Here is a 13,628-nt window from a genome sequence, read left to right as displayed (position 1 = left end):
TTGCTATAGCCACTACAACAGTGCAGTAGGTTACCTAGCATATGATGTCAGATATGGTTCATGAGACTAACAGAATAATCAAAACAGGCTTATTTCAGATGACACAAGGACCAACAAACAGAAAAGGGGTATTTCAATATAGACAGCTGTTGCATCGTTTTGTTTGTATTATTCACTGTAAGTGGTGTACTTAAATTGATGCCCAAATCAGGCTTATAACATAGCTTGAGTCATAGAATAAATGCAATTTAAATTCTTACACTTCAAGTCCTAGTCTGAACTGCATATGTAAAGTATGAACTGCAGGAACAAAGTTTTTCACACAACTCATGAATTTCTGTTCAAAACTTCTAACGTCTAGAAGTCACAAACGTTTACACCATTCACACATATGCTTGAACATTGTGACTTTCTGAAAATTTATGACACAAAAGGTATCTTGTGGGAAGGCAATCCGAATACTCTTTCTCTTGTGCATAGAAAATCTGTACGAAGAAAAACGTCTGGATATATTTTCCATCTTGGCTGGGTTTGATTAGAGTGAACATTATTTTGGAATGCAGTGGAAATGATCCTGCAGTACACAGACAATCTTTGCAAGGAAGAAAGAGAATTAAGGGGCCTATTACGATGGCGGGTGGACCGCAACGGACTGCCTGAGTTGCGGCGGTCCTGCCAGGCAAATTAGGATGCAAATTAGGATGCGCCCACCACACTGGTGGGCGCATCCTCGACATTAACATTGCGGCGGGCGGTGCTGTAAGCAGCACCCGCCGCAATGTTCATGCCCATCTTGTGCATTGCCCTGCACAACGTAACAGGCACCGCACGCTGCCTGCCACCTTGTGCATGGCAATGACGGGGGGTACCATGGGTACCCCCCAGTGCAGCCACCCACACCCCCACCCTCCAGGGGCCCGCAATGGGCCCCGCGGTGATTTCCCACATGCCTTTCCATGGCGGAGTCCCCGCAATGGAATGTTATGCATCCTAATATGGATGGTGGTGCCTGCAAGGCACCGCCACCATTACCTATTCCTTTTCCGACCGGCCGGCAATCGGACCGGCGGAAAAGCAGAGGATGGTCTTTCCATCCGCCGTGGTTCCTCTCACCATACTAATATGGCGGGGGGTGAAGATGGGTCATTTGGTGGGCGGATCGCCACTGTCGGGCTGGCGGTAACCACCACTAGCCCAGCGGTAGCGATCTGCCTGTGATCATAATGGGCCCCTAAATTATTAAAAATTTGGAAAACTTTTACCGAATAAAGAAACTGTATCTACTCCTAGTATCGTAAGCATACTCAAAAAAGTACGCAATCAGATAGGGATGTTGTCACAAAGTTAACATTCTTTTATTAGTCAATGTTTTGAAATTGGAAACTGACACCAATCATGTGCCATGCCATGTTCCACAGATGCCTCCTATCACTGATATTCTTCAACCTATACTTTGAACCACTAGTTCATGTGGATTTCTTTTAGACCTATCAGCCATATGGTGGTCTTCCCCAAACGTTTTTGTCTTACTCCATTTTTTTGCTAATATAGTTTTTGTTGCCCTTAGGACTCTGTGCACTTTACCACTGCTATCCAGTTCAATTTACTTCCAAGTCCCTAGTACAGAAGTACTACATGCACCCAGGGCCTGTATATTAAATGCTACTAGTGGCCCTTCAGGACTTATTGTGCCTAACACTAAAGTAGCTTTTTAAAAAATGTCTCAGACCTGCCACTGCAGCCTGAAGTCAAGTTATAAACTGCCATTTTGATCTAGTAAAATAAACCTTTTGCCAGGCCTAAAGCTTCCTTTGTAATACATAGACGTTACTCCTAAGGTAAGCCCTAAAGGCTCCAAAGGCAGGGTGTTGCATAAGTCAAAGGTAGGACATGTAAGTTAAAATTAATTTATTTATTTATTGAACTTTGTTTTCGAGTTTAAGCAACCATACACGAAAACAATGATAGAGTTATTTAGCATGGTGCAGACCAACTCTGGATATGGATAACAAAGAAATGACTTAAATGTGGAACAGTCAGGCTTGTACTGATACAGATTAAGGCCCGTACATTAATATTGTTGCAGACATGATGTGGGTGCCTAATTTGTAAATGTCTTTCCCCTACCTAGGTATAGCATACACAGTTAGAACAGACAACTACTCCTACTCATACAAAACATTAGTCCCCAGAGCTTAATAATATCGACAACCTATCTACATAATGGTAAGTACTAAAATATCGAAGCAATATATATTTGTTAAAAATATCGAAGTAAAAAATATTGTTTTTTTAAATGTACAAACAATTATATAAAATAAATTAAATAATACATATAACTTAAAAACATATTTAGAATTATTAGAAAATGTTAACAATTATAAATAATAAATGTAATGTAAAAATAAATTAAACATACATATATAACATGTAATATATTTATTTACTTAATAATAATTAATAAATAATTATTTTAATAAATTATGAAATGTTAGAAATATATTAAACATTATAAATACCTATATATATATACACACACCTGTAACATAAAAAAAATATATATTATAAATTAAATTATTAAAATATTTATTACTTTTTAAAACTACATTTTACACTACATTAACTGCAACAGTAGGGAAAGTGTTGGATAGCGGAGGGGAATAATTTACTATTCCCACTCCAGTGAGTGCAACAGTAGGGAAGGTGTTGTATAGCAGAGGGGAATAATTTACTATTCCCACTCCAATAAATGCAACAGTAGGGAAAGTGTTGGCTAGCGTAGGGGAATAATTTACTATTTCCACTCCAGGGAGTGCAAAAGTAGGGAAAATGTGGGATAGCGGAGGAGTAAAAATTACTATTCCCACTTCAACGAGTGCAACAGTAGGGAAAGTGTTGGATAGCGGAGGGGAATAATTTACTATTCCCACTCCAGTGAGTGCAACAGTAGGGAAGGTGTTGTATAGCAGAGGGGAATAATTTACTATTCCCACTCCAATAAATGCAACAGTAGGGAAAGTGTTGGCTAGCGTAGGGGAATAATTTACTATTTCCACTCCAGGGAGTGCAAAAGTAGGGAAAATGTGGGATAGCGGAGGAGTAAAAATTACTATTCCCACTTCAACGAGTGCAACAGTAGGGAAAGTGTTGGATAGCATAGGGCTAAAAATTACTATTCCCACTCCAGCAAGTGCAACTGTAGGGAAAGTGTTGGATAGCGGAGGGGAATAATTTACTATTCCCACTCCAGCAAGTGCAACAGTAGGGAAAGTGTTGGATAGCGGCGGGATTAAAATTACTATTCCTACCCCAGCGAGTGCAACAGTAGGGAAAGTGTTGGATAGCGGAGGGGAATACATTACTATTCCCACTCTAATGAATGCAACAGTAGGGAAAGTGTTGGATAGCGGAGGCGATAAAACCGAAGATTACAGCTATTAAACCTAAAACCACAAACAAAATAAAAACAAAACAATTACCCAAAATATGTATAAATCAAAAATTAAAAATTAATAACCAACTATTGATTAATGTATTTAAACTAAATTACTTTCCACCCTCTACCGCAATAAACACCAAAACACACACCTAAAAATATTTACACAATTTCCATAACTAATTTTACATTAATAAATAAATAACAATTAACCCCTTCAGCGCGACGCGGATTACCGCGCCGTGCTGAAGGTTTGTTACGCGGGCGGGGCCGCGACGGAGCGGTTCCATCATACGCACAGCGCGACCGATGAGCATGACGGAACCGCTCCGTCATGCGCATTGAAAGGGTTGACAACAAATCATCATTTAATTTAAAAACAATTTCTTCCCAACATTTACAAATATAAACCCAACAACTCACACATCTACAAATAGCATATTTAATATTTGATTAATTAATTAGCATTAATTAACAAATAATTATTTATAAATAATCTACCTACCACCATATTCCCCTATAAATGACACCACCAATGTTGTAAAACTTGAAACAATTAACATAGTTAATTAACAAACAATTAAATAATAACAATTAACAAGCAAAATAAAAACAATTAATAATCAATTAAAATCCCACAATAAACACTATAAAATAACGTTAAATAAATATTATATCTTTTTTTAATTTGTTAAAATTAAATTACTTCCCACCCTACTCCCCTATCAAGCCACAACCAGCTCCTAAAAAACATGACAGAATTAACAAAATTACCAATTAATCAATAACAATTAACAACGAAATAATAAATAATTAAAAATAAAATATTTACCACAATTAACACTAAAAAATATTAAATACATAAACATTAATTATTAAAAAATATTAATTAATTCAAATTAAATTACTTCCCACCCTACTCCCCTATCAACCCACAACCTGCTCCTAAATAAATTACACAATTATTAATTAATAATAATTAACAGCTAATTAATCCATAATTAATAATACATTTATTACCTCAGTTAACAATAACACATATTAAATACATAAATTTAAATTATTTAAAAAAATTAATGAATTAAAATTTAATTACTTCCCACCCTACTCCCCTTTCAACCCACAAGCCGCTCCTAAATAAATGACACAAATAACATAATTACCAATTAACTAATAATAATTAACAACCAATTAATAAATAATTAATACATTAATTACCACAATTGACAATAATAAATATTAAATACAGAAATATGTGTTAATACAAATTATTAATAAATTAATTATAATTAAAATACTTCCCGCCCTATTCCCCTATAAACTCACAGCCCGCTACGGAGCTAAAATGCAAAATGTATTTAAAATAAAATTAATAACTTCTAAAAATGTAATACATATATTAAAAAACAGATGCAATACTTAGACAAAAATAGAACACATATATTTAAAATACATACTAAAATACATAACACTAACTAAAAAAATGATATTTTTAACATCTAATGGAGCCGATTCCGATCCTGGAAAAATTTCCCCCGTCCGAATTGTATCCGGATTTTTTTTCGTACGAATCGTACAAGTAGCGTACAAACTGCCAAGTACGATTCGCATGGGAAAAACTCCATACGAATCACATTGGGAAAATTTCCACCCACGTCCTCGAGTCGGAAATTGTGTCCGACACATACCCGGACGATTTACCGTACGAATCGTAAAGATGAAGTCCGACCGTGCAAGTACGATCACTCCCGTCCTTTCGATTTCACAACTGTATGGAAAAAACACCGTTCGGACCGAACTCCCATAGCAACCATGGAGACATGTGCACGCATACGCGCCGAACACCCCACCACAGACCACGCATGTATGCGCAAAACGCCCCCCGGCCGCGGATGTACGCGCCGAACTTCCACCAGTGTATGCATGGAGCGTACCCCCACCCATGTATGCATTGAGCGTACCAACTCCCCACCCGTGTATGTACGGACCGTACCCACACCTGTGTATGTACGGACCGTACCCCCACCCGTGTATGCATGGAGCGTACCAACTCCCCACCCGTGTATGTACGGACCGTACCCCCACCCCACCAGTGTATGTACGGACCATACCCACACCCCACCCGTGTATGTACGGACCGTACCCCCACCCCACCCGTGTATGTACGGACCGTACCCCCACCCGTGTATGCATGGAGCGTACCAACTCCCCACCCGTGTATGTATGGACCCTACACCCAGCCCCCCCCCCTGTATGTACGGTGCGAAACACCACCACCGATGGACGGTGCGGACCAACACCCTGCCCGTGTTCGTACGCACCCTACCCCAGGCCCACTCACCAGCACCCTCACCCAACATCGCGCATGTACGAGTCGTACTAAGCCATAGCAAAGGACAGCACTGTACAACAACATGGCCCATGTACGCACCGTACAGACACAAAAAAACACTCGTACTGAACCAGGACAAAAAACCAAAAAAACACAAGGAGAGTCAATTCGAGGCACACAACACCACAAAACATATCCAACAAGGCCAAATACATCCTGTACACTGACCTGCAACTGACAAACAGCTAAACAGAGGCCCAAACCACTACCACTCCTTATAACACACCCACCCAAAGTGTATGCATGGAGCCTACCCCCACCCATGTATGCATGGAGCGTACCAACTCCCCACCCGTGTATGTACGGACCGTACCCACACCCGTGTATGTACGGACCGTACCCCCACCCGTATATGCATGGAGCATACCAAGTCCCCACCCGTTTATGTACGGACCGTACCCCCACCCCACCAGTGTATGTACGGACCATACCCCCACCCCACCAGTGTATGTACGGACCGCACCCCCACCCGTGTATGTACGGACCGTACCCCCACCCGTGTATGCATGGAGCGTACCAACTCCCCACCCGTGTATGTACGGACCGTACCCCCACCCCACCAGTGTATGTACGGACCGTACCCACACCCCACCCGTGTATGTACGGACCGTACCCCCACCCCACCTGTGTATGTACGGACCGTACCCCCACCCGTGTATGCATGGAGCGTACCAACTCCCCACCCGTGTATGTACGGACCATACCCCCACCCGTGTATGTACGGACCGTACCCCCACCCCACCAGTGTATGTACGGACCGTACCCACACCCCACCCGTGTATGTACGGACCGTACCCCCACCCCACCCGTGTATGTACGGACCGTACCCCCACCCGTGTATGCATGGAGCGTACCCACACCCCACCCGTGTATGTACGGACCGTACCCCCACCCCACCCGTGTATGTACGGACCGTACCCCCACCCGTGTATGCATGGAGCGTACCAACTCCCCACCCGTGTATGTATGGACCCTACACCCAGCCCCCCCTGTATGTACGGTGCGAAACACCACCACCAATGGACGGTGCGGACCAACACCCTGCCCGTGTTCGTACGCACCCTACCCCAGGCCCACTCACCAGCACACTCACCCAACATCGCGCATGTACGAGTCGTACTAAGCCATAGCAAAGGACAGCACTGTACAACAACATGGCCCATGTACGCACCGTACAGACACAAAAAACACTCGTACAGAACCAGGACAAACCAAAAAAACACAAGGAGAGTCAATTCGAGGCACACAACACCACAAAACATATCCAACAAGGCCAAATACATCCTGTACACTGACCTGCAACTGACAAACAGCTAAACAGAGGCCCAAACCACTACCACTCCTTATAACACACCCACCCAAAGTTCAAACACAGCCACACCCACAAATGGACCAATAAAAAGGCCCAGCACACACAAACCATGATCCTTTGCAACAGATCCCCTACTGCCAGACCACAGAGACAACGCACTGCACCATACTACATACATCAATACACCTTACACTTGCACTCCTTCACACAAACACCATCACAAACACACCCTCATCACATTCACACACACACACCTGCACAACCACACTCACACACTCACAACCATCCACACCCACACCCCCACAACCATCCACACCCACACCCCACACCATGCCCACTAACAAGAATCCAAAGTTCACAAAGGAGGAGCTGGAGGTCCTTGTCGACGAAATCATCAGAGTCGAGCCACAGCTCTTTGGAACATTGGTCAGACGGACCAGCATATCCGAAAAATCTGCCATGTGGGAGAGGATAGTCAATTCCGTGAATGCTGTTGGGGCCACCAGAAGGACCAGGCATGAGTGCCAAGCCAGGTGGTACGATCTGCAGAGGACGGTCCGCCGCAAAATGACGGACGACCACAACCAGGCCAACATCACTGGAGGAGGTCCGTCCCGCAGACTGGTACACTACCATCCTTGGGAGGAGAAGGTGATGGCCACGCTGCCGCCGGTGGGAGTAGGCGGACCAGAAGGAGTCCGAGAGCCTGGTGAGTACACAAACAACTCACCTCACATGGGGGGAACGCCATATACAACCCAAATACCAATCATGCACGCAACCCCCCCAAAGCCAGCACCGTACACAACCACACTCCAAAAACACACACATGCCACTAGCGCCTCCATGCCCCATACCCCAAGCAAGGCCATGCCAAATCACAGGCCACACAAAATACCAACACAAGACAGGATGTCCCCGATGCCAGGAGGGTGGGCCTCAAAACTAACATAGAACAACTCTGAAGCACACAACAATGCCCTCAGCCCATATGGCTTAGGGCACAGCCATACAAACAGTGTGTCCCCACACAGTACTGTTTTGCCTGCTAATGGTGGCCGCGTTGCAGGACGACATGGGTATGAAGGCACAATTTGCACATAACAGCAGCTAATGAAGACGCATCACACTGAAAGAGTGTCAGCACACACCGCCACAGCAGCAGCGCAGACTCAGACACTCCGCCCAATGGGTGCCGGCAGAGAAGAAACAAACCCACATGAACAAGCCAATGGCCTTTGAAAGACCTGCAAACTGTGTGTGCCCAGGAAGCTGGGCTGAGGTGACAGAGGGTGACACACAGAGGGAGGGAGAGGGGCAGAGAGAGGGACAGAGACAGAGGTGGACACAGGGAGACAGACAGAGGGAGGGAGGAGGCTGACAGAGGGAGGGAGAAGGGGAGACGGACAGAGGGAGGAGGCTGACAGAGGGAGGGAGAAAGGGAGACAGAGGGAGACGGACAGAGGGAGGAGGCTGACAGAAGGAGGGAGAAAGGGAGACGGACAGAGGGAGGAGGCTGATAGAGGGAGGGAGAAAGGGAGACAGAGGGAGACGGACAGAGGGAGGAGGCTGACAGAGGGAGGGAGAAAGGGAGACAGAGGGAGACGGACAGAGGGAGGAGGCTGACAGAGGGAGGGAGAAAGGGAGACAGAGGGAGACCAAATCACCCTTGGGTGGTGTGGCCATGTCCGCTCGTCAGCAGGTGGACTGTGTGCATGTAGACAGGGTTTGGCACTGCGTGAACCCCCCCTTCAACCTTTGATAAACACTGGGCCATGTGTCAATCTGGGCACGAGTACATCCTTGCTGCAGGCACAAACACAACCTTACACCCAGTATACCCACCCACTGTGTTTGTCAGAACCCTGTCACAAATTGTTAAGTTACCTACCTGCATTCTCAAATAGCATGGAAAAAACACCATTTGGCCACGTACAGTGCAACACGTAAGGCGGCTCTGCATGGCTTGCTACGCCCGCTCACTACACTGCTGACTACGTTCCCAAAAGATGCATCAACTAAGATTGTGTCACACATAGGTAAAGTGTCAAAAGCTGTGGCCAAGGGAAATACCCATGCACAAGTGCACTGTGAGAGGAATGCTAGCCAAATCCAACCACCCAGAGGAACTGTGCCAACTCAAAAATGAATGAAACATGGATGTCGCATGTAACACAATTAACACTGTCTCTCTCACACACAGGTCAATGTCGTCGATCTCCCCCCAACACTAGGAGGGAAGACTCACAGGACCAGGCTCTGCGTGAAGAGGACCCCACCGGCAGCGACGACTCTCACCACTCCGTGGATGACCCAGACCAACCTGGCCCCTCTGGTGTCCAACCACCTGCAGCACCTGCATCAGTTACAACTGTGCCAACCACCACCCCCATTCCTGCCACATCCCAGGAGACACCCAGGAGACCTGCCACCACACAACAACACAGCCAGTCTGTACAGGAGGGACAAGGTTCTCCGGGCACCCAGGAGGAGGCAGGCGACACCGCAAATGCCATCCCTCAGGGGTCCCGGAGACCCGATGTGCCCGCAACGGCAGGCCAGGCGCAAGTGGGCAGGGGTGGTGGGAGTGGAGGACGGCGGAGGCGCGAACCTGACCAGTTGGCTCAGGAACCAGTAATATCACACGTCAGAATCATCCTGGACGCATACCGGCGTGACTCCAGAGGCATCGACCAGGTAGTGGAGACCCTCAATGAGATGAAGACCCTGCAGGTCGAGCATCATGCCAGTCATCTACAACACTATGGACGGATGGAGGCAAGACTGGCTGAGCTCCTGGCGGTGCACAGGGACGTGAGCCAATCACTCAGTCAGATCGCCCAAAGCCTGGCAAACCCTCCCTGTGCCACCAGGCGTAGACCAGCACCAGAAACAGGGAGGGAGGAGGAAGAGGATTCATCTGACGGAGCGTCCCTAGCATCGTCAAGGCCTGCTTCTGAGGGTCCCCGCAGGAAGGGGGGTCGTCCACGCAAAAGACCGTGCGAGTCAGCGGAACATCACCATCTCCCAGGTCACCTGGCCTGGCATCTGGCCCTCTGGCCCAACAGCAGCACAGCAGCAACTGACATTCTCTGCCACATGGCCTTGCTGGTCACTGTCTGACCAATGTTGACAAAGACTGTGGCACAGACTCTGATGACTTTCAATGGCAGGATACCAACTCCCCCTGTGAACTTTGGATTCTACACTCCCGCCAAGCACCTCTTGTCACCCCCCAACACGTACCCGAGCACCAATAAAAATCATCATAATCACAAGATGATGCCGTCAGTTTGAATTATTCCACTACATGTGTGTGTTGTAAAGTCAAACCATGCCTGATTTCAGAAGTAACTCCAAACATCCATACCCTGGGGTCTGAGTCTGGCACAGGACACACATGGGTCACAATGTACCATCCAAGACAGACATGGAGCACCATTCTCACCCGTGATGGGCCCAACCAGCTGAGGGGGTGCCCGCACAACTGTGCCTACAGACCTATTTAGAAGAGCAACAGTCATGCGCAGAGGTCAGGGATCATGTGGTGTGTCCTGGGGTGGGAGTCCCAGGGATGTGTAGACACGTGGCAGAACCATGTCCTGCATGCTTGAGTCAGGTGGATGTGGAGAATGGTGGGCCAGCCAAGGTTGGATGCATGGAGATGGCACAATTGGGTGTTGGATCACAGTGCCACAAGGTTGTGTTGTGGTTGTGGGCTGCATTCTGAGTGTGTGCGTGGATTGAGAAGGTCATCCTGCAGCTGGCAGTGATCCACTCCCCCCATCTCTGTTGGACGTTGATGTGGCCTGGTCGCCGGATGTAGTAGCAGAGCTGTGCAGATGCACCCTGGATGTGGACAAGTATCATGGGATTTCTAACGCACATGTCCGTAGAGTGCAGGGTAGGATTAGACACGGATGTCGTAGTTGACCTGGGGGATGGTCTCCCTCTTGCCTTGAGGTTGATGGAACTGGGGATCTTGTGCATAATGCAGAGTGTGCTGCCGCATGAGGCACAGATGCTGCTGATCAGCATAGCACATGTCAGCAAGCAATCCATGATGAACACCAGCTCGTTTGCGTGGACACTGGGTGCCCTTGCTGCAGGGCCTGCAGCAGCATGCGCCATGTCAAGAAAACAATGCCACAAGTAGCACACAAAGACAAGGATCTCAGGAAGGAACTATGCAAAAGTTGTATGTCAAGGAAGGAATGTCTGGTTCAACATGGCACACACACACACAATGGAGTCACATGCAGCACAGTGGCCGTCGTGGAGACTGACATGCAACAATACCTACACAGCCATGGACATCATGCACAATACAGAATCTAATCCCTGACAAACAGCTTGCATCTTGCTACTCTACACATAGACTCATATGCACCATCTCTGAGAACAATGCCAGACATGCCGCATGCACAGTGGCAACAGACCACCATTGACAGAGATGAGGCACCTTGGAGGCAGAGGGACACCTTTATTACTCATGTGTGTCGGAATGCTAATGCAACTCTGTCAACACATACACAGGTCATGTGGATGAACACGTGGGACCAACACTGGCACCCCCCTTACCACCACAGATGCTGGAAATCCATGGCACAGGCACACAAGTGACGGGTTACAGCTAAACACCCCCTGCTGCTCACGGAGAGGCTTCTATACACCATTGAGCCCCTAATGGGGAATTCACACACCATGTAAACCCGGTGCAACCCGTATGTTTCCGAGGGCAGTGTTACACACATTGATGGCTCCATCACAATCCACAATCCCATAACAGATGAGTGTCACCAAGTTTGACCATCAATTCAGGTGAATTCAGCTCCATGTCATGTGCCCCATGGTGATTCTACATGTATGTAAAGTATCCAAACATGAACAGGAGCAGTGCACACACATTCAAAACAAACACCACTCCCAAAAAGCCGTGCTGCATCCCTTACCCGAAGGAGATTTTTGAACTTGTCCGTGCATGTAACGCTGATTCAGCACATGTTGCTGTGTTCATGAGGAATAGCAGGAGCACAACAATGCCACCAGCAGACAGCATGCGCAAGTAACTGTGGATGGGAGACACACCAGAAGTCAGCCAAAAGAAGCACATCCGCATGCATGTGCATGTGCTCGACACGTATAAGGTTGTCAACATGCTAGGTGACAAGGATGACTATGGAAAAACATTCTTCTATTGCACCATCACTCGAGTGACACATCCAAACACACCTCTGACTCACTTGGCAGACATGCAGATGGACACACACATTGCAACACTTGCCACACACGGCCCAATGCGTGCACACTCAGACACTGGAATTCACCACTAAGCAAAGAAGTTGAGTATGAGCCGACTCCGCATGTCTTCTACTGCCTCCTCCTCCTCCACATCACTTGCCTCGTGACCAAGCCCTTCATCCTCCACGGGTGGATGGTCCTGCTCATCTGGATCCAGGATGAGTGGCACAGTGTTCTCCACTGCCATGTTGTGCAGCATGCAGCACACGAGGAATATCTTGCAGACCTTCAACGGTGCATATGGGAGTGCGCCACCGGTCTTGTGGAGGCAACGGAATCGGCTCTTCAGGAGGCCAAACGTCCTCTCTATCACTCGCCTGGTCCGCCCATGGGCGTTGTTGTAGCGGTGATCGGCAGCCGTGCTGGGGTTGCGGAGAGGCGTGATCAGCCATGGCATGTTGGGATAGCCAGCGTCCCCTACATGGAAACATCATGGACAAGAGTGGGTCAGGAGAAGCAGGAAGACAGGAAGATGACGTTAAATACAGGACTGCCAGAGTATACCCACCAACAATACATGCTCGTTCGTTGCGCAGCTGCAGCATCATTTCAGGCACCCTGCTACGCCTCATGATGTAGGCATCGTGTGCTGATCCTGGAAAACGAGCACAGACATGTGAAATCCCCATGTTGGCAAGACACACCACAAGGGCATTAATGGAGTGGTAATGCTTGCGTTTCCTATACGCTACCTCCTGTGCCTGTGGTGGTACCAAAGCCACATGTGTTCCATCTATGGACCCAATGACATGGGGCATCCCTCCCAGGGCATAGACCTCACGCTTGACACCTGTCAACTGCTCAGGAGTTGGGAATTTAATGAACTCATCCAGGTGCTCCAACATGGCCTCTAAAAAATCATGCAGAACACGGCTGAACATGGTTTGGGACATGCCACCGACATGGGCAATGGTATGTTGAAAGGTACCCGTGGCAAAGAAATGTAGGGCTGCCATCACCTTCATCTTGGGTGTCAGTGCAGTAGGATACCTGTGTAGCGGCTGGAGGTGTGGTGCCAGCCGTGTCGTCAAGTCCTCAATCAACCATTGGGGGAAGCGGTAGCGGCGTATACAGTCATGTTCCCTCAGGTCAGCCAAGTCTGGAATTGCTCAAGGGAGAGGTGGAGCCCTGCAGTGAATTAGAAGGGACAACGAAGAGTGAGTACAGTACACCACCAATGTCAATGT

The sequence above is a fragment of the Triturus cristatus genome, chromosome 1_1 (genome assembly GCF_964204655.1).
Source record: "Triturus cristatus chromosome 1_1, aTriCri1.1, whole genome shotgun sequence".
Classification (NCBI taxonomy): domain Eukaryota; kingdom Metazoa; phylum Chordata; class Amphibia; order Caudata; family Salamandridae; genus Triturus; species Triturus cristatus.
The sequence above is the reverse complement of the archived record's forward strand: the minus strand, read 5'-3'. Positions refer to the sequence as shown.